The sequence below is a fragment of the Haliotis cracherodii genome, unplaced genomic scaffold, assembly GCF_022045235.1.
Source record: "Haliotis cracherodii isolate W230 unplaced genomic scaffold, xgHalCrac1.p SCAF_7, whole genome shotgun sequence".
Lineage (NCBI taxonomy): Eukaryota > Metazoa > Mollusca > Gastropoda > Lepetellida > Haliotidae > Haliotis > Haliotis cracherodii.
The window spans coordinates 60,921,555-60,941,988 of record NW_027266330.1 but is presented as its reverse complement, the minus strand read 5'-3'; the positions used below and the strand labels follow the sequence as shown (position 1 = coordinate 60,941,988).

General features: G+C 41.1%; 1 pseudogene; it reads right to left on the bottom strand.

The window, feature by feature from the left end:
* Positions 1 to 1,914: 1,914 nt before the first annotated feature.
* LOC139449059 (sodium-dependent multivitamin transporter-like) lies at positions 1,915 to 18,843 on the bottom strand (annotated as a pseudogene).
* Positions 18,844 to 20,434: the final 1,591 nt, after the last annotated feature.

The window sequence follows — 20,434 nt, the reverse complement described above, 5'->3', positions numbered from 1 at the left end:
GAATGTAATAAAAAAACATAGGCTAGTAATATATTAAGTAAACAAAAATATAGAAAAAAGAAGGAAAAGAAAAATATACAAAAAGTGGATACTCATAATCATAATCATATTCGTAATCCTAATCATATTGCAAGGTATTTCCGGAACAAGAACACACATTTTATTCTGCAAATTGTGTATGAGGCGGATGCTACTGCTACGCTTGTTTACGACTGTTTTTAACTTTGGGATAACAGTTTCCCATTATTTGGCTTTGGGTTGAAATGGGCATGTTGTGGTTGTTTTACTTTTTATGTTTAAGAAAATAAGGAAAATAGGTTCAACAGACTGTTTTCACAATGTGTTTTCTAGTTACAGTTTAATACAAAAAAAACAAAATTATATAAATTCAAGCAGACAAAACCGATGAGATTGATAAACATTTTAGGAATACACACTATGGCTGATATGGATGTTGCAGGGGAAGTGTATGACGAGAAATCACGAGCTGCGGGTGTGTGTTGAGGTGACATTTGTTCCATCGGACATGGTAAAGTGTACTGAATCAGTGAGTGAGTGAGTCTATCAATCTATCACCACTGTGGGGGGCACCAGGGTGTGTCTACAATCCAAAATCATGAATATAGGATTGTGGCATTGCTGTACTATTTGTTGTCAATGTATTGCCGACCCGGGAAAATTCGGGTAGAGAATAGGTATTCAGCAACCCTTGGCTGACGTAAAAGGCGACTATGCTTGTTGTAAAAGGCGACTAACGCAATCGAGTGGTCAGGATCGCTGTCTTATTTGCGTAGATCATGATGTCAAATCACTGGATTGTCTTGTCCAGACTCGATTATTTACAAACCGCCGTCATATAGCTGGAAAATTACTGAGTGAGGCGTTAAACAACAAACAAACAAACAAATCTATGTCTTGCCTGTGCGGATTTTATCAGCAGAGTCACTAAAATGTGTGCAAATGCAAAGAAACAGGAATAGAATAACCAGTCCACCCTTAAATAAAATGGACCAACCGCTTGGACTCTTACATCTTATGCTACAGCTAATAAAGATAAAAACTACTTGAAATGGAAAAGCTAAAAGTATATTCCTGACAACTATATAATATCCTGTTGCATGAATTAGGTGATTGTTTAATTCACGCACATAACCTGACACGCCCACAGAGTCAGCAGCCAATCAACGATGAGAAGCATCAAACAGAGTTCAAAGGACCTGTCAGGCAAGAGGCGAGAAGTACAACTGTCAGACTGTATACAACGAACTGGAACAAATATGCCCGAGAGAAGATGGCTGATTCAAATGACACGGTCAGTAACCTCCAGATTCAAACATTAGTTCCATGATAATTGGAAGACACAGTTGGAAAAATGCGAGTTAGAAAAGAAACCAGAAGACATGCAATTTGTGGAGTGAGTGAGTTGGGTTTACCGCCATTTTTAACAGTATTACAGTTATATCGCGGCGTGTCAGCTTAATGCGGGAGGAAAGCCCGAAGTGATGCAGGTCTCAGACGTTTACCACTTCGTTGAAACCCACGAGCACGGTGCTGACAAACCTAGAAACATAATCGGGGCGAACCGGGATTCGAACCCACAATCATGGGTTTCTTGAGTGACCAAGGGACGCAACTCTGCACAGCGAATCGCGGCGCCTTAGACGACTTGGCCACCCGTGCCCCCTGCAATTTGTGGAACAAATAGAGCTGTTTCGTTCATTCTCGATTTCAGCCTGGATGGGTGGTTTGAATGTTCAAGAGGCTGGTTCTTTTCCGACTGAATTTCCGGGAAGTCTACTTTACCAGGAAGTCTATTTTTAAGTGAGTCTTAAGAAGTGTTCGTCCTCCTTCCATCCATCGGATTAAATATCATTTATTTTCGCTTGCCCGCGTGGTTCTAAGGGAGACAACTCCTCAGACCCTCTGACTGACATCTGCAGTTCTCCCCCATTTGTTTGTGTCATCAGGCCAGGTCCATCAAGATTCACTGCACTCTACAAAACACAACAAATATTATTGATAAAGGCATATATTTTCTCAAATAATTTCTTACTTTACTAATTTATGCATTGTAAACTGCGAGGTTTGTATTTGCTTGTAAATCGGTTTTTCAATGTTATTTTTCAATTATTGACTGACTGTGGGACCCTTGGACGAACGCATTAAATTTGTTTCTGTGTAGGCAATCCTAATGTAGAGAACCCATGGATTATTAGCATAAATTAGGAAATCCGAAATATATATCTTGACCCGCATAATCGGCAGCAACTCCGCAGAGTATATAGTGAGTGAGTGAGTTGGGTTTAACGCCGCTTTTAACAGTATTCCAGTTACATCACGGCGTGTCAGCTGGATGTGGGAGGAAAGCCCGAGGTGATGCAGGTCTCAGACGTTTACCACTTCGGTGAAACCCACGAGCACGGGTATGGTGCTGACACAACTGGAAACATAATCGGGACGAACCGGGATTCGAACCCACAATAATAGGTTTCTGGCGTGCCAAAGGGACGCAACTCTGCACAGCGAATCGCGGCACCTTAGACGACTTGGCCACCCGTGCCCCCGCAGAGTACATAGCAATTGCAATAGATCATATTATATGCTGTTTATAATGTACAGTGGCAAATGCCATGCGTTATCTGTATATGTAAAATATTGCTTGAATGAAAATATATATATAAAACATAAATAAATACAAAAATCCGCAGAGTACTCGAGAAACAAGTTGAAATGAATACTTTGATGTGAATTAAACTTTACTGTTTGTTGCGTTGATGGTGGTATCATCAATCGATATATTGAGGTACATCGTCATTGTTTCATTTCAACGAATTAATTATTTTTTTAACACTTCCATCCTCCAAGCACCGTATATGAATTGACACCACCAACACACAACACACATGGTTGGAGGTTTGGATCAACCTTGACATACAGAAACAAATTCCTCAGATTACCGTGATGCTATCTTCGTTTGTTCTGCTTGAAAGGAAAGCCCTGGTCGACCTGGGAAGACAGCATCACAGTCTGTCAACTACAGGCACCAAGTACCTGGGATCTACAGGGCTGTTGCGATTAAAACCTGAAATTGTGATCAGAGATGATATTGCTACTGTATGCATCGTGTGAGGGCGATATAATCACATTTGACTTGGGTGCACTGTTGTGATGGTAGGATCAAAACTATCTATTCTGTGTAAGAAAGAATTGGTTTGCCCTGAACTATTATAGCCAATGAACCAGGATGCTTGCATCCGAGTGCTCTTGAACGTTTTTTTTCTAACGCTAGCTTAATAACGATAAAAGCAGCTACATCCAATAAATAAGAGTTGTCATCCACAAAGTGTTACATTTGCTTTTCTAAAGGTCAGATGTATTTTAAACAATGAAAGTTTCTGAAAAGACTTAGGGACTGCACAAGTCATTACAGTTGTTGGTTGGTTGGTATGTTGTTTAACGCCGCACTCTGCATAATTCCAGCTCTATGACGACTGTCTGTAAATAATCGAGTCTGGACCAGACAATCCAGTGAATGATATCATGACCATCGATCCACGCAATTAGGACACGATGCCATGCATCAACCAAGTCAGCGAGCCTGACCACCTGATCCCGTTAGTTGCCTCTTACGACAAGCATAGTCGCCTTTTACGGCAAGCATGTGTTGCTGAAGATATATTCTACCCCGGACCTTCACGGGTCAGTTGTTCAGAGTACAGGGCCATACGCGCCCAATAGATACATCATAAGAAGCCAACTCGTATATGTCCAAAGTTAAAATTATTTCAACGTTTACCCAGTATTATATTATTGTGCTTTTTTGGTTTGAGTGTAGCTGTGTTACATTATTTCTGTTGAGATTCGGCAAATGCTCATGACATTATGTTTGGACAGTGATCCGTCGTCAGGCTGTTACTATATTTAGATGCTAGAGTGATGTGTAAACTTCCGGTCCGGTATACCGCGGACGGTGACAGTATGTTATAGAAACATGTTTACTCAAACAGAAAATTCTCTCATGTTCCAGTACCTCTAGACTTGTGAGGGCATTGTAGAAATGTCCAGATGCTTGTTTAGCTGTGTATATAGAGGGACAAGAGCGCGTTTAGTGATCTCTCACGCATTTTCATTGCTTCGGAACCAGTTTTCATGTGAGGATAGCCCACCAACCCTGATTCCCTCCCTAGCCTATCTCGGAAGCTTGACCACTGTCATCATATTATATATTGCCATTGAATATATACTTCCACTCCCTTGTGTACTGCCATTGTAAATGCTGTGCAGTAATTTTAATTGATTTGAAAACTCTTTTGCAGTTTGTTGATTGTATACCACTCATTGGTTGTTTGTTGGTTTCACACTAAGTTCTTTTACGTACCGACTTCTGGGATAACATATTGTTTCAATTTGGGAATCGACACGTAACACTAGTAATGTTGTTACCTGTACACAACTGGCTGTAATGCCGACGGGTGTAGTCAAACAAATGACAAGGCCATTCATGCGTCCTGGAAATATCATAAGAAGTAACCTCGTGTATGTGTAAAGGCCAAAGTTAAAATACCCAAAGTTTATCTGATAATGTTGTTACCTGTGATCCAACTGGCAGTGAAGCCAGTGAGTAAAGTCAGACTAGTGCCGAGAAGTCCAAGCCACACATAAGAGAGCCGGTAGATTTCCTCTATCCATATGCTAAAACACGGTCACTCAAGATTAAAAAAAATTATTTAGGTATACAACAATCAAACTCGTGTGTGACAAAACGCGGCCACATCGCTACTGATTTAGATATTTCATTACCACGATTCAGAGAATCAACTTACGTGGTTAGAAAACCACTTTTCCCAGTCGAGATTTCAAAGTAGACACAATTAATGACAACAGCTTCTTTATTTTACTGAAATGGCGACGTTGTTATCAATTAATTGCGTCGTTGTTATCAATTAATTGCGTCTACTTTGTCATCCGTCAACTTCGAAGAAATGCCTATCAAAGAATTCATCAGCTGAGATTTGTTCCTAAAAAATATTTGCCAATTGTCCCCTTTCGCGTGTTTCTGGAGTTTCAAATAGTTTATGACATAAATACCCATTGTGAGTCAATCGGGGAAAAATGTATGCCATATCAACTCACCTATTGTTCAGACGTCATGAACAAAGGAGGACGCCATATCACATCATTTTTCACAATGGAATAATTGCACGTCATGTGAACAGGCTTATTTAGTGTGTGAGTGTGTGAGTGTGTGAGTGTGTGAGTATGGTTTTACGCCGCTTTTAGCAATATTGCAACAATATCAAGGTGGGGGACCCCGGAAGTAGGTTTCCGACATTGCACCCGTGTTGGGAACAGAACTCGAATCTTCGGCGTGACAAACGAACGCGTAAGCACTAGACTACCCCACATGCTTATTCAGAAACTCTGAAATACAAACGCGCAAATACTCGACATTCACACAGCTGGATCATTCTACATTATAAATAAAAATGTCCATAATATTATGAGTGAGTGAGTGAGTTGGGTTTAACGCCGCTTTTAACAGTATTCAAGTTATATCACGGCGTGTCAGTTTAATGTGGGAGGAAAGCCCGAAATGAAGCAGGTCTAAGACGTTTACCACTTCGGTGAAACCCACGAGCACGGGTATGGTGCTGACACACCTAGAAACATAATTGGGGCGAACCGGGATTCGAACCCACAATCATAGGTTTCTGGCGTGCCCAAGCGACGCAACTCTGCACAGCGAATCGCGGCGCCTTAGACGACTGGGCCACCCGTGCCCCCCATAATATTATGAACTAAATGGTAAAAATCATATGGTTGTGAACCAGATCTATGACACTTTTCAATAGATTCCATACAAAAAAACTCGCAATATCATTTGAATCACATAAATTTACAACTCAAATTAAGTTAAAAGGACACTCCATTCTCACACGATTATTTTGCCATTGGATGACATACATGTAGTATCTATAGTCAAATGAAAGGATGGTGGTCTTTACTTCTTGTAAGTAGTACATGTCACATGCCATTTTGTTTCAATGCTGTCTTTTGTAATTGATTTGATACATACGACTCTCGGGTGGTTTCGGCCACCGATACGTTGTACACAGATGGTGTTACCGTCGTCCACGTAGACGTGTTTGGAGCCATTGATGATGTTGCAGTCATGCATTGGTTAGTTGATGCAGGAGGAAGCCATGGTGTCGGCTTCACAACACCGGAAAATGCAGAACCCAGGCAGATACACATCATGAGTATTAAACCAACGAGGGTACCGGTGAATGCCCCCTGTCACATCAAAAGAAGGTGTGAGTGAGTGAATTGGGTTTAACGCAACCTTATTCCAGTTATATCACGCCGTGTCAGCCTAATGTTGGGGGAACGGTCAGACGTTCACCACATTGGTGAAACCCACGAGCAAAGGTATGGTGCTGACAGGCCTCGACACATCATCAGTGTAATTTGACCTTGAAGGAGAGGAACTATTTGATTCGTTGGGTTTCTTGGTTTGTATAAACTTTAAAAACACGTTATTTCTGTATTCAGTGATGTAAAATGAGTGAGTGAGTGGACAGTATTTACGTTACATCATGGCATAATGAGGGAAGAAAGCCCGAAGTAACCACGTTGTGAAACCCACGAGCAAGGCGCTGACAAACAGAAACATATAATTTGGGTAAACCTAGACTCGAATCCACACCCATAGGTTTCTGATCCGGAATAATTAAAGAATCAAGAATGAAGACCAAACGTTCGAGTAGTGAGTACTTGCAAAAAGTCCTTATCTAGTGAGCCCAGAGCCATAACGTATGTTGATTTATCATATAATGGGTAGGTTTCTCGGCAGGATAAAGCCAACGGATAAAAACGATAGCCGTTGGGGTCATATGGGGATAGAGATGCAAATGTCAAAGGTCAAGTAGGGACTACTTTCAGTGTTTATAAACAATATGGCGTCACCCTTGTCATTCGGCGATCGAGTCAGAGTTTACCATCGGGAATCTCGATAAACTACAGGGATAATAGCTATCATTATCAAAGGAACAGTCTAATATACTGAAAATCAGTGTCTAACTGTCCTAGGCATTTTATAAGCTTTGGCAACTTTGGAGATATAAATTTCGAAACAATTTTGCGAAGGCACTAGGCCAAGCCAAGCGGGATCAGTAGCCATGTCTGTGCTTGTAGATCTCAGCGGCTTGAAACCTTTCCCACAAATTAAAATAGTTGGATTTGGCCGAAATATGTTTGAATTGTTACCTTGTTTCGTTTTGTCGCTGTGTGTACATCTTTTTACACTTCTGTGTACATCTGGTTGCACTTCTTAACGTTATGACATTACAGGCCGACTGTCAACAACGTCTGAACGTGGCCGTGGCGTCTCATAGTCTAGGGTTAGAGTAGCTTCCCTTCGGCAAAGGGCAGTTACTCTAGCGGACAGACCAATGGATTGCCGCGAAAGGCAATTAATAACAATTGTTGTTTTGCGTATATGTTGCTTAGCCACTGTATAAGAAACAGATTTCAGTTGGAACTATATTGGCTATTGTCAATGTCCGACTGACACATCACTAACCCTGTGACGTAATAAATATTAATGCGCGCATTCCAGGAAAACTTGCAATGTTTTGTTAATGTTCGTGAGAGAGGAAAAGCGATTTTCAAGCACAGAATTAAAGAATACCATTATATGATAAAGAGGTTATGACGCTTTTGTATTTGGGGATGGTAAATATCCTGTATTAGGAATAAACACTATGTATATAGCTCGCCAAGGCTCGCTAAAAACAATGTTTATTCCTTATCCAGGATATTTACCATCCCCATACACAAAAGCGTTATAACCTCTATATACCCGGAGAAGAAACACATGACCAGGTTTTTTGTGATTGGTAAATAATAAGGGTTGACATGTTTATCGATATCCATTTTTTTCAGTCTCAGGAAACCAATGCAAGATTATAACTAACCTAGCGTTTCTCCAGAAACAGATTCCATTCGGCGTAAAAGGAAAAATAGCAGTTGAAAGTTATGAATGGACAATTAAAGATCAACGAAGATACATTCATACAATTTGCGAGGAAAAGTAAGAATGTATTGCCTGATTCTAATTAAATAATAATGAAATGATAGTAACATAAAAAAATAAAAATAAACGAAGATGATAATATGTGTGACATCCATCTTAATCTATAGCACCCAGCACGGGTGGCCCAGTCGTCTAAGGCGCCGCGATTCGCTATGCAGAGCTGCGTCCCTTGGACCTGCCAGAAACCTATGATTGTGGGTTCGAATCCCGGTTCGCCCCAATTATGTTTCTAGGTTTGTCAGCACCATACCCGTGCTCGTGGGTTTCACCGAAGTGGTAAACGTTTTAGACCTGCATTACTTCGGGCTTTCCTCCCAAATTAAGCTGACACGCCGTGATATAACTGGAATAATGTTAAAAGCGGCGTTAAACCCAACTCACTCACTCACTCATTTGTAGCTGCGGTATTTGTTCTATGCTTATGTTGTGACGTTAAACTTTAACTCACTCTATGCTTATGTCCCAAGTGGTAGAACCAGGATTCGTTTAATGCGAAACAGGCATTCGTAGAGATGATTGACTTGATACTGATCTGCGCGAATTCCTCCAAAAACTAACGGGATAGTGACATGACATTAGAGATCATGGCGGTGTGTGGACATTACACGGACAATGAAAAGGGAATGCAATGTCTTATGTGTCGACCATTTGCGTCAAGTCCTCCCCAGCACGTCGTGCACAGAGATGAAATGTAAGTTAGTACCACATGTTGGGTAATGTTTATAAATCATCAGTTAAAGTTCTTCAGGTGATATGTCTGAAGGTGCGATGTTTTTCCCAACCATAAAACGCTTTTTGAAGAAAACAATAATTGCGAGGACCAAGCGGATGATGTGTGAACTGTACCTTTGCATTAGCCCAAGGACAAAATGCTGCCATGATAAATAATCCGCACAGAGGTCCGACGAAGGCCGCTAAGACACCAGTGGCTATCTGCAATGTTATAACCAGCATTGTCAATAGTTATAGAAGGGGTTTTATCTATCACGGCGGCTAGAATTGCCCAAATAGTGCCACGACACTGTAGCTCACTATGTAGTCTAAAAAAACAGGGAGGGGGCTGCGGTTTATCCCCACATCCCCACCCAGATCCGAACCAGTCCACCCCACCCACTGGAGAAATAGTCCTATGATGAAACAGGGGTAGGTGTCGTTGATAGCTTTACACATCTCGGAATTAGGGACCCATGAAGTTTTCAGCAGCCCATGCGTGCAGTTAAAGCCGACTATGCTCGTTGTAAGAGGCGACTAACAGGATCAGATTGTCAGGCTTGCTAACTTGGTAGATGCATGTAATCGATCCCAATTGCATGGATCGATGTTCATGATGTTAATCACTGGATTGTCTGGTCCAGACTCGATCATATACAGACCGCCGTCATATAGCTGGAATATTGCTGGGTGCGGCGTAAAACAGCCAGCCAACCAACCATTGTTTTTACAGTTCATTCTCCTTATAGAAATATACCTGTCATGAAGACGATGTCTACTGTGTCAGGTATTAGTCCTAACGATTATTGTTTACCACCGATAACCTTTAATGTTTAAGGACTGATAAAGAATTGAGAATGCACAAGACTACTGAAGGGATCCTCTGTGTTGTTTCTATTTCATAGCTTAAGTTGTGGACACTGTAATCAAACAGATGCGCAGACAGAAAAGTGATTAAAAAATATGCGTGGAAGTGGGCAGACAAGGCGCTGACCTATAATTGAAATTACGTGGAGCGATAGACACCGGGAACCAGTTTTAACCCCTATGGTGGATATTTTCGGGGGGGATGACGATTTTTTATTCATCAGCTACCAAATGAGACTTTAGTCAAGCATTTATGATGTTGCTATGTTGTGTTTACGTGCCCTTCAAACAAAGTTACATGTATGAATTGAAATATAATTGAACGTATAAACTGTTCTCTGTATTCAAAGAAACATTTTGATCACCCGGAATTTTCTCTGCAAAGACGCAGTCTTAGTTGGTCATGGAATCTTCCAGTTTCGTGTTTTCACTCTGCTACACAAAGTAATGATTGTCTGCATGCTTCGTTTATCCCTACTGATTCCTACTAAAATGCATAACAGGCGTTCTATTAATACACTAGAGTAAAATACGAAATGTGTTGTGAAATGCAAATGTATATTCTGATCGCATTGATAAGCTTATTAAATCTCTTATTTGCAAGCGCTTAATTTCGTACAGATGCACATATAATTCTTAGAAAACGAATTTCTGCATAAACAAGCTTACAAACGTTATTTCACAATGTACAGTTATTTTGATAGAAATTAAAGCATGCTTTGTTGCCGATGCTACTTCGAAACTTGGCAATTTGCATTTAACCCTGTTACGTGACAGGGGTCACACAAGAACTGTCGCAATGTTTACACCTTAAGATTGATAGGAGTTGACAGCATATCAACGTCACAATGATGAATAATTAGCTAAAGTTAACCACTTTTACACTTTACAACCACATAATGTGTCCAGAGCAGTTCTATTTGTAAATCCATGTATCTGCGGCAAAACAACAACAAGTATTGAGGAGATAACTACTCAAAATCTACCTGGCATTACGGTCACTATTGCAACATCTGAACGGTCATTCTCACGTCTTAGGAGACTGAAAACACACCTTAGAAGTACCGTGACACAGCAACGTCTTAACAACACCATGCAGATGGACACTCAGCGATTACATCACCGAACAGACGTCACTAATTGTTTTACTCTTTAAATAAAGATGTATTTATACTTAACAGCCTGAACCCAACTGAGTCCATGCTGTCCTTCATGCTGTGATCATATGAACTGGATTGGAACCAAAATTTCTTGAACACAATATTAAACATTTTTTCTCTCCATCATGTATTTGACTGCAAAGTTTGTGTATTATGATGCAATCAACATACTTCATATCCTTAGGTACGAAATGATTATAGGTGCTGGTCACAATTGCTTACCTATGAAATTAGCTAAAAAGAAATAAATCTACCCCCCCCCCCCCCCACACACCACAAATCCACTCCAGCCCACCCCACCGTACACAAGCACCCACTCACCCCACTAGCGGGCCACCAATCTGGGACACACAGGCCACGATTAAAGCTCACTTGACTTTCAATCTGATGAGCTAAACAATAATAAGTTAGTTATCTTGCCTCATAACATGCAGATAACAGACATACCCTTCAGATGAATCTATTTTAGAAATTCAACACTGTAATGTAAAGTAATGTAAAGACATTTGAAGTTTCTTTTCCTGGTCAGATCAAAGGAACTGTTAAATTGAAAAAGTGAGACCACATGATATTGAAAGTTTCCATACCTGCAACAATGTTCCACCGACCAATGATATGTGAATCGCTATGCCAAAGGTGAACATTCCGTAGATGATCACTGAAAGAAGATCCTACATACCTGATATGTTTTGTTTTTGTACAAGTTTTTTGTACATATATTCTCCCATGAACTTGGAAAATACTGATTTGGATTGGTCGATCAGAGGTTATGAAATCACAATAAACCCCTCTGTTTGAAACAGCCGACTTGACAGCCGCATCACCGCGGAAGCCATGTTTTGAGAATAGTACTTTTATAAGTCATTGTGGCTAGGCAACTTTAAATAGTTATATATAATATTATATAAATACATGACTTGCTCAAGTCACGATATGGCTGAAATAGTGCCGATGTGACTTAAAACTTAACTCACTCACTCACTCACTTAAATAGTTATATGTACAGTTATATGCTACAAAACGCAAAGTCGCGACTACTATAATATTCATCATGAGTGGCAATACTAGAAATCTAGAAAGAGAATGTATTAAGTCTTGAGGACAACAGCGACTGTGTCGTCATATCTTTTGCGTGACGGGTGATATGACGTCACAATAATGACGTGCGGCATAGAACAAAACCTTTGCAAGGCTTTACTGAGTTTTCTTTGGGGGTTCTCACCTCATGTTAGCTTACGAATATTTTGCCGTGCTACATACTTGCCTGTTAGAGTGAAATGTTTGGTGTAAACATACTTTTTGAGCTCCATATTTTGTTGTTTTCTTTTGCGCTTTCTGATCGACAACCCACTCAAAACACTGTACTCAACCATGCCACTTCATTCAATGTAGTTGCTATTAGTTAAGAGTTATTTGGTCATTGAAGAATCTATATATATTTTCATAAGTATTTTGCCTTTTACGCCCAAAGGAATCTGTTTCGGCAGATAATCGAGACTTATTACTCCCTACGTTGACGTTTTCTATTCAATTCATATTAATAATAAATTAATGCATATATGCTTCTTCCATGGCTTCACCCCGTGCTTGCGATGGTAGATAGTAGCAATATCATGCATGTGTATGCAACGTCCTACCCGCTGCTTTAGCTACAAGTGTTGCCTTGAAGTCGGAATGGTTTGGCAGGTGATGCTTGAGGATGTCCTCCCAGGTTGTGGCCGACAGACTGGACAGCCCAGAGGAAATAGTGCTGAAGGGATTATGTAAAATGTGGACATTAATCTAACAAAAGCCATACAATTAAATAATTTCAAATCCTTAACATGTACACATTATCCATGTCGACACTTGTTAAATGACATGCACATAGTTTTGTTACTTCTACTTCAGAGAACTGACGTTCAGCTGTTTAGCACTGATAACGACTGATGCCAAGAGTCTTCAGTTTCATTTCTCTGGGTGCCGTCCCCGTGGTATAGTGGATAGAGCGTCTGCTCCGAAAGCAGAAAGTCGGTGGCTCGATCCCCTGTCGCGTCATACCAAATACGTTAAAACATTGAACTTGCTGTTTCCCGGTCTAGTGCTTGGCGTTAAAGGGATTTAACAAGGTCTGATCGTCTCAGAATCAGTATACTGCGTCTGAGCGCGAAGTATCCATGTTTAACTGCTGCATGATATCTCAGTGGGCGAGCACTATCAAGCCTGCACTAGTACAAGCAGCCACACACACGCATGCATGAACTTCGCTGTATAAGCGCAATGATACTGACCGCGAGGTTAAGCCACATTTTACCTCCCCATTCCCTCACCTGAGTGAGGCACTACAGAGAGCTGCCACAAATAATCCCAGCATCCCAGGGATACCTTTGAAGATGTCCACAGTCAGGATAGGAAGGATCTAAAAACAATAGTATCATTTTTGTTCCCAGTGCTCTAAACTGATATTGTTCAAAACACATTTACAAAAACAGTTGACATTTCAGTATAACTCTTAGTCGTGTGTCACTTTAATCTGGCCATCTTCCCGAGGCAAGGGAGTTAGCTGTCTGTAAAAGTCCAGTACCCACCCTTGCCAAACTAGGCTGGAATAATGGAGTTGTATTTTGGCTGGACCAACGAGTCTGTGCAATCAAAATCCTGGAACGAATTCGGCGTCTGGTTCATAAACAACATGGCAATCACAGCGCCGAATTCGTTGGATTGCAGGATTGGAAGAGCATGTATACCGTTAACTGAGCGTCGACATATATTTTCCTAGTCATTTCACCTCATGTGATTCGATGCACACAGCAATAAAGATCATTATTATCGATGAAATCGTCGTGACTGGGCGCCGCCATTTTGTTTGAAGCAAGTGAAAGATATATGAGAGGTGGAATTCGATCAGTTGTGGGGACATAGATGGGACATAACTCGTAAAAGTCACTACGATTGAGCCTAGAAATTCAAGCCAAGTTCGGCAACTGGACTTTTAAAGTCAGTTATCTACCTTTCCTGAGGAAGATGCAAGCTCCTTCCCAGTGCGTGACAGTCCATCGGTTGTGAGTTTAACTCCAAGCATGGTTGTGGCCAGTTAACACAGTGGGGAGCTTTGACCGGTGGCAGCGCTAGCGATAGTATAGAGAGCTCAGCGAACGGGCTTTCGCTTTGAGGAGAGTGGGAAGGGTGCAATCTGGCGTGATTCCACAGTTGCCTTTTGTGCTTCTAATATCTCAACACATTGACGGAGTTTCTCAATATGAAGGTCAAATGTGGGTCTGTTGAAGACAAAAAATAGGTTGGTACCTGATTTGGGTTGGTGATTTGACCAGAAGCAAACGGATCGCACCCCAGGTGATCGTAATATGAGTAAGCCACGACACCGATTAGTATGGAGAGTGTAAATGACAGCCAGTAGAGTGGACCGGCCATGAAGGTAACCCTGGAGGAGAAAGCATTTCACAATCCAAGAGTCATTACAAGATAACTTTCATCCAGAGGATCAACACGGCGCAAAGAAAGTTTGTTGCATACCCGACTATTGATGCAAGTACCTATACTGCCGTGAAAAACATGTGTAACATAGATGATAAAACAAACTGTAATTTGCATGTGGTACCTTCAGAATCAGGAGGGAGAAAATGACACGCTTCAGATTTCATATCAATGTAACATAAAAGTAGAAAACAAACATTTTATGAAAACAAAACTAGTAATATGTTTTTACAACAATGACTTCCTGAAACATTTATGTTTTCAAAGAACATGGGGTAATACACTCACAGTGGTATCCATGATACTGTTGACATTGATATCTACAGTGGTAATGTTATTACTATTTTTTCATAATTAATGTCTTCAAAGTAACAGCTACAATGTTCTTACATTATTTTATAATGAAGTAGATCTGCACAGGGACACATGCAGATAATGGTATAATTGAAACCCACAACGTTTTGAGTGCATTTGTTATTAACAATGAACCATTCTTCTCAATGAGAGTCACCTCCCTAATGGTAATATGTTTACTCCTGTAGCCTGACACATGAATTATTCTTCTTTCAAGAGGTGCTAATATCTCGCAACACGGAAACTGTGACAACATTTAACGTTTAGTGATATGCTATAGGCCTGTTCCAGACCCTCACGACAGACAGTCAGACCCGCTTCATGGAAACTGTTTCAATGTTTAACGTTTAGTGATATGCTATAGGCCTGTTCCAGACCCTCTGGACTGACAGTCAGACCCGCTTCACGGAAACTGTTTCAATGTTTAACGTTTAGTGATATGCTATAGGCCTGTTCCAGACCCTCACGACAGACAGTCAGACCCGCTTCACGGAAACTGTTTCAATGTTTAACGTTTAGTGATATGCTATAGGCCTGTTCCAGACCCTCTGGACTGACAGTCAGACCCGCTTCACGGAAATGCGTCAACGTTTAACGTTTAGTGATATGCTATAGGCCTGCTCCAGACCCGCTCGACAGACAGTCAGACCCGCTTCACGAAAGCTGTGTCAACATTTAACGTTTAGTGATGTGCTATAGGCCTGTCCCCGTCCCTCTTGACAGAAATCAGACCCGCTTCACGGAAACTGTTTCAATGTTTAATGTTTAGTGATATGCTATAGGCCTGCTCCAGACCCTCTCGACAGACAGTCAGACCCGCTTCACGGAAATGCGTCAACGTTTAATGTTTAGTGATATGCTATAGGCCTGCTCCAAGCCCGCTCGACAGACAGTCAGACCCGCTTCACGAAAGCTGTGTCAACATTTAACGTTTAGTGATGTGCTATAGGCCTGTCCCCGTCCCTCTTGACAGAAATCAGACCCGCTTCACGGAAACTGTTTCAATGTTTAATGTTTAGTGATATGCTATAGGCCTGCTCCAGACCCTCTCGACAGACAGTCAGACCCGCTTCAAGGAAATGCGTCAACGTTTCACCGCAGCAAAATGCGGGGAAAATGGGTACCCTGCCCATCGCCACCTAGTGGCTGCAGGCGAGGAGCGCAAGCGCTCTAGGGCAGGTGAACCTGTCTAGAACAGGACGCGGCTCCCTGTTATGATTGTTGCCGAATAACATCCACGGGTTTGGGGAAATAATTTACAGTTATGAATGTTTTAAAAAACAATTTCATAATAATTTATGTAGTTCGTCTCCGTGCAATGATAACATGACATTGGCCTTTCCTATGTTGAATAGGATAATTTAGTACTATATTTACATACATATACATATATAATCATACATATTATAATCCCCCACGTGTAGAATAATGCATGAATTTAATACGACAGTGTCAATATAAGTGATTCTAAACACAACTGCTGTTGTTTGGGAAACATTTGTTTCGGATTTGAGATGCAAACTTTAGTAATATCTTATACTTTTGGTAGATCTGCAAGAAACACATATCCAGTCATTATCTATCGTTTATTGTATATTCTTGTCAGACAAATAGTTGTCATTAGTAGAAATGTTCAATTATATCTCAACGATGTAGAACATGCATTTGTTACTATTTGTAACACTTAGATTACTCTTAAAGATAGGCATCTCTGAAACTGATTGCCTTGTTAACAAGTCATACTTCTGTGCTCCCCTCAGCGTCTTCATTGAACATATACGCTGTACGGTTGATTGGTTGAATGACAAATTGAGTCCTCTTGCCAAGTACCCAAAGTACAGCCCCCAGAACGTGTGGCGCACAGTGGGGTCAGGGTCAAAGCTGTTAATTGATAAGATGTTAGTAGGTGATGTTTTCTTCCGTGATGTGATTTTGTCACAAAAGGAACTATGTGAATCATCAGCTTTGGGTTTGGAATAAACTTTCCCAACACGCTAGTTCTATATTCAATCATGTATATTGCTGCACTGTTACCTTTTACAGGAAAGGTGAAGTATTCAAAGAAGTAACAATTGCTAACTGAACAGCATTCGAGTTATATCACGGCGTGTCAGCTAAATGAGGGAGGAACGCCCTACGGGTGAAACCCACCAGCTGTGCTGACAAAATTGTGAATTGGAATTGTGCTGACAAACCAAAAAACATAATAGGTTAGAACCTGGATTTGAATCCACGATCATAGGTTTCTGGCTTGCCCAAGGGATGCAACTCTGAATTGCGGTGTCTAAGATGACTGGGCATCCCGCGACCCGATACCATGAGTTCATCTCATTGAACGTGCTGACTTTAAATCTGTTGATGGGTATGTCTATTTATTTGAAGGGAGGAGCAATTGTTTTCAGAAGCAGGCTGCACAAAAAGGAAAAGCGTTTTAGAAGGGGCGTTCCACATTGAAATCGTACGGGTGAAAGACAACTGTTCATACTTTAACATGTTAAATCTTCCTCCTTTGGATGCAGCAGACCACACTTCCACCACTCCCCGGACATCTAAGGTACCCTGGAAAGTGAAACGTTACTTAATTAGGACAATATTGATGTGTGTTATGCTGTGCCTGTGTTGTTTCTTTTTAGTTGTTGAACGCCGCATTCACCAATATGCCAGATACAGACAGCGATCTTGTAGCGTATTAGTATCATATAACCAGTCACTCGCGTTATCCATACGATGTGTAACAGCGCCAGAAGTGTGTATGTTGTGCACTATCAGACCACAGAGCTGCCGACTGCACTTGACTGAGTGTATTTGCATGTAATGAGAGAATACACCCTTTCCCCGGAAAGCCGAGTGTTTGTTGTAGCTGCCAAAGTCATCACATAAATTGGCGACGAGGTAAAAGTGGATGTCTTAGCGTTCTTGTGGACATTTTGTGTGATTAAATGTTCGTCGTGTTTCAATCTCTCCATAAACATGGCGTCGCCTACCTCCGGGAAGATCGACGAATTTAATCTAGAGACTGACAGCTGGGACATTTATTGTGAGAGGTTAGACTTGTACTTTACGGCTAGAGGTGTTGATGATAAGAATGATGAGATGAAACGGGCTATTCTGCTTAGTGAAATGGGTAAGACAGCCTACACACTTCTCCGGAATGTGTGTGCTCCTACGCAACCTAAGGAAATGGGGTTTGCTGAGATAGTGAAAGTCATGCGCGATCATCAACACCCAACACCGTCAGTGATAGTTGAAAGACTTAAATTTCACAAGAGGGATAGAAAGTCTCAGGAGAGTGTCGCAGCGTATGCTTCCGAGTTTCGCAAATTGGCAAGTACATGTGACTTTGGTACTACTCTTAATGATTCACTTAGAGAGATAATAGTTTGTGGCATTAATAATGATGCAATACAGAGGAGATTATTAGCAGAGAAAGCTCTTGATTACAATAAAGCTTATACACTAGCACAGTCAATGGAACTGGCAGCAAAGAATGTAGAAGATATTAAAGTTGGTGTTTCAAGTGTTTCAGCAGCTACAGGGGGTAACATGCACAAGATGTCATCATCTCAACATGCTCCTGTCTACCCACCATGTGACAGATGTGGTTTACGAAATCACAAATCTCCGGACTGTCATTTTCGTACCTCAAAGTGTTACAATTATGGTAAGATTGGCCACATTGAGAAGGTATGTCATCAGTCACAGAATAGTAAAGGTTCTCGTTGTGGACGTGGTTCGTATCGATCTAGTGGTCAAGGTCGAAGTGGGAGTCAGCACAAGCGTTCAGCGACACATCAGGTCACTCCTGATAACAACAATGATGTTGAAAGTGAAGTGTATGACATTTACAAGATGGAGACTTGCTCTACATCTTTTGTTGGGAGGAGAGAGAAGGAACCACCAATGTTTGTTGATTTAGCACTTAATGGTCAACCATTTAGCATGGAGCTGGATACAGGTGCAACGTTTTCAGTGATTAATGGGGACACTTACATTTCGTTAGGGAAAGATCCACCCAAACTAGGACCTCCTCATACCTTGTTACGTACTTACCTAGGTGAGAAGATACCTTTGCTTGGTTCTTGCTCAGTGAAAGCGAACTACGGCAAACAGACAGCAGAACTGCCAGTGATTGTAGTGAAAGGGAGAAGAGCTAATCACTTTGGTCGCGACTGGCTGCGACATGTTCGTGTAGACTGGGGAACAATCCTCAGAGTTGATTGTGATGATGTGCAAAGTATCCCTAACTCTCATTCCGATGTCTTCAAGGAGGAATTTGGTGAGTTGAAAGATACAAAAGTGAAGATTAACATATCTATTCCTTCCACAAGCACAGAAACATGGCCTGTGCCTTGAGGGACAAGGTTGAGAATGAACTTGAACGATTAGAGCAGCAGGGTGTCATAAAACCAGTGCAGTACTCAGAGTGGGCAGCACCCATCGTACCAGTGCGTATGTGTGGAGATTGCAAACTAACAGTCAACCAGGTAGCTAAACCAGATTGTTACCCAATACTCAGCATTGAGGACATATTTGCATCACTCTCAGGTGGTAACAAGTTTACGAAATTGGACATGAGTAATGCCTACCAGCAGCTAGTGTTGGACGATGATTCCAAGAAACTCACCACAATTAACACCCATAAAGGTCTATACGAGTACCAACGAGTACCTTCTGGGGTGTCGGCAGCTCCTGCGATCTTCCAGCGGACAATTGAATGTCTTCTCAGCGACTTGCCACATGGGTGCATCTACCTCGATGATATTCTCGTCACGGGTGTTGATAATGCAGAACACAACAAGAATCTGAATGAAGTCCTTGACAGATTGCAGAAAGCAGGGTTGCGTCTAAACGCTTCAAAGTGTCACATCAAGAAAGACTCAGTCACTTACCTTGGACACCGGATTGACGCACAGGGACTGCATCCATTAGAGGAGAAGGGCAACGCTATTGTGTCCGCACCAGCTCCTCAGAATGTGACAGAGTTGAAGTCATTCCTTGGGTACAGTACTACCAGAGATTCCTGCCAAATGTCTCCACGATGTTAGTGTCACTACATGGGTTACTACAAAAGGACGCTCAATGGTGATGGACCAAGAAGCATGATACAGTATTTCTAAAGGTGAAATCTCACTTGTCTTCATGTAAGGTCTTGACTCACTACAATCCAGACCTTCCTCTCAACTGATGCTTCTCCATATGGAGTAGGTACCGTCCTGTCACAATTCATGCCAGATGGTACTGAGAAGCCTGTGGCGTTTGCGTCACGTTCCTTGTCACCCGCAGAAAAGAACTATTCACAGCTTGATAAAGAAGCACTGGCAATAGTGTTTGGCATAACGAAATTCCACCAGTAGTTGTTTGGACGGAAATTTCAGCTGTTATCAGATCACAAACTCCTCATGGGTCTATTTGATGCAGAGAAAGGCATTCCAGTGATGGCGTCAGCCAGTATATATATATATATATATATATATATATATATATATATATATATATATATATATTTATATCTATATCTATATATATATCTATATCTATAGAGATAGATAATATATATATCTATATATATACATATATCTATACTCAAACGATTAGTTACAGCAATTGTAGTTTTCGAATATCTCTTCACATTTTTCAAGTCAACATTATTCGTAAAATGTCATTGTTGAATAATACCTCATACAGAATCTATATGTAAAGAATGTGAGGATAGAGGATGAATACCATGTCTTTTTTTCAATTACAGAAATATATTCACTGGAGAAATTAATTT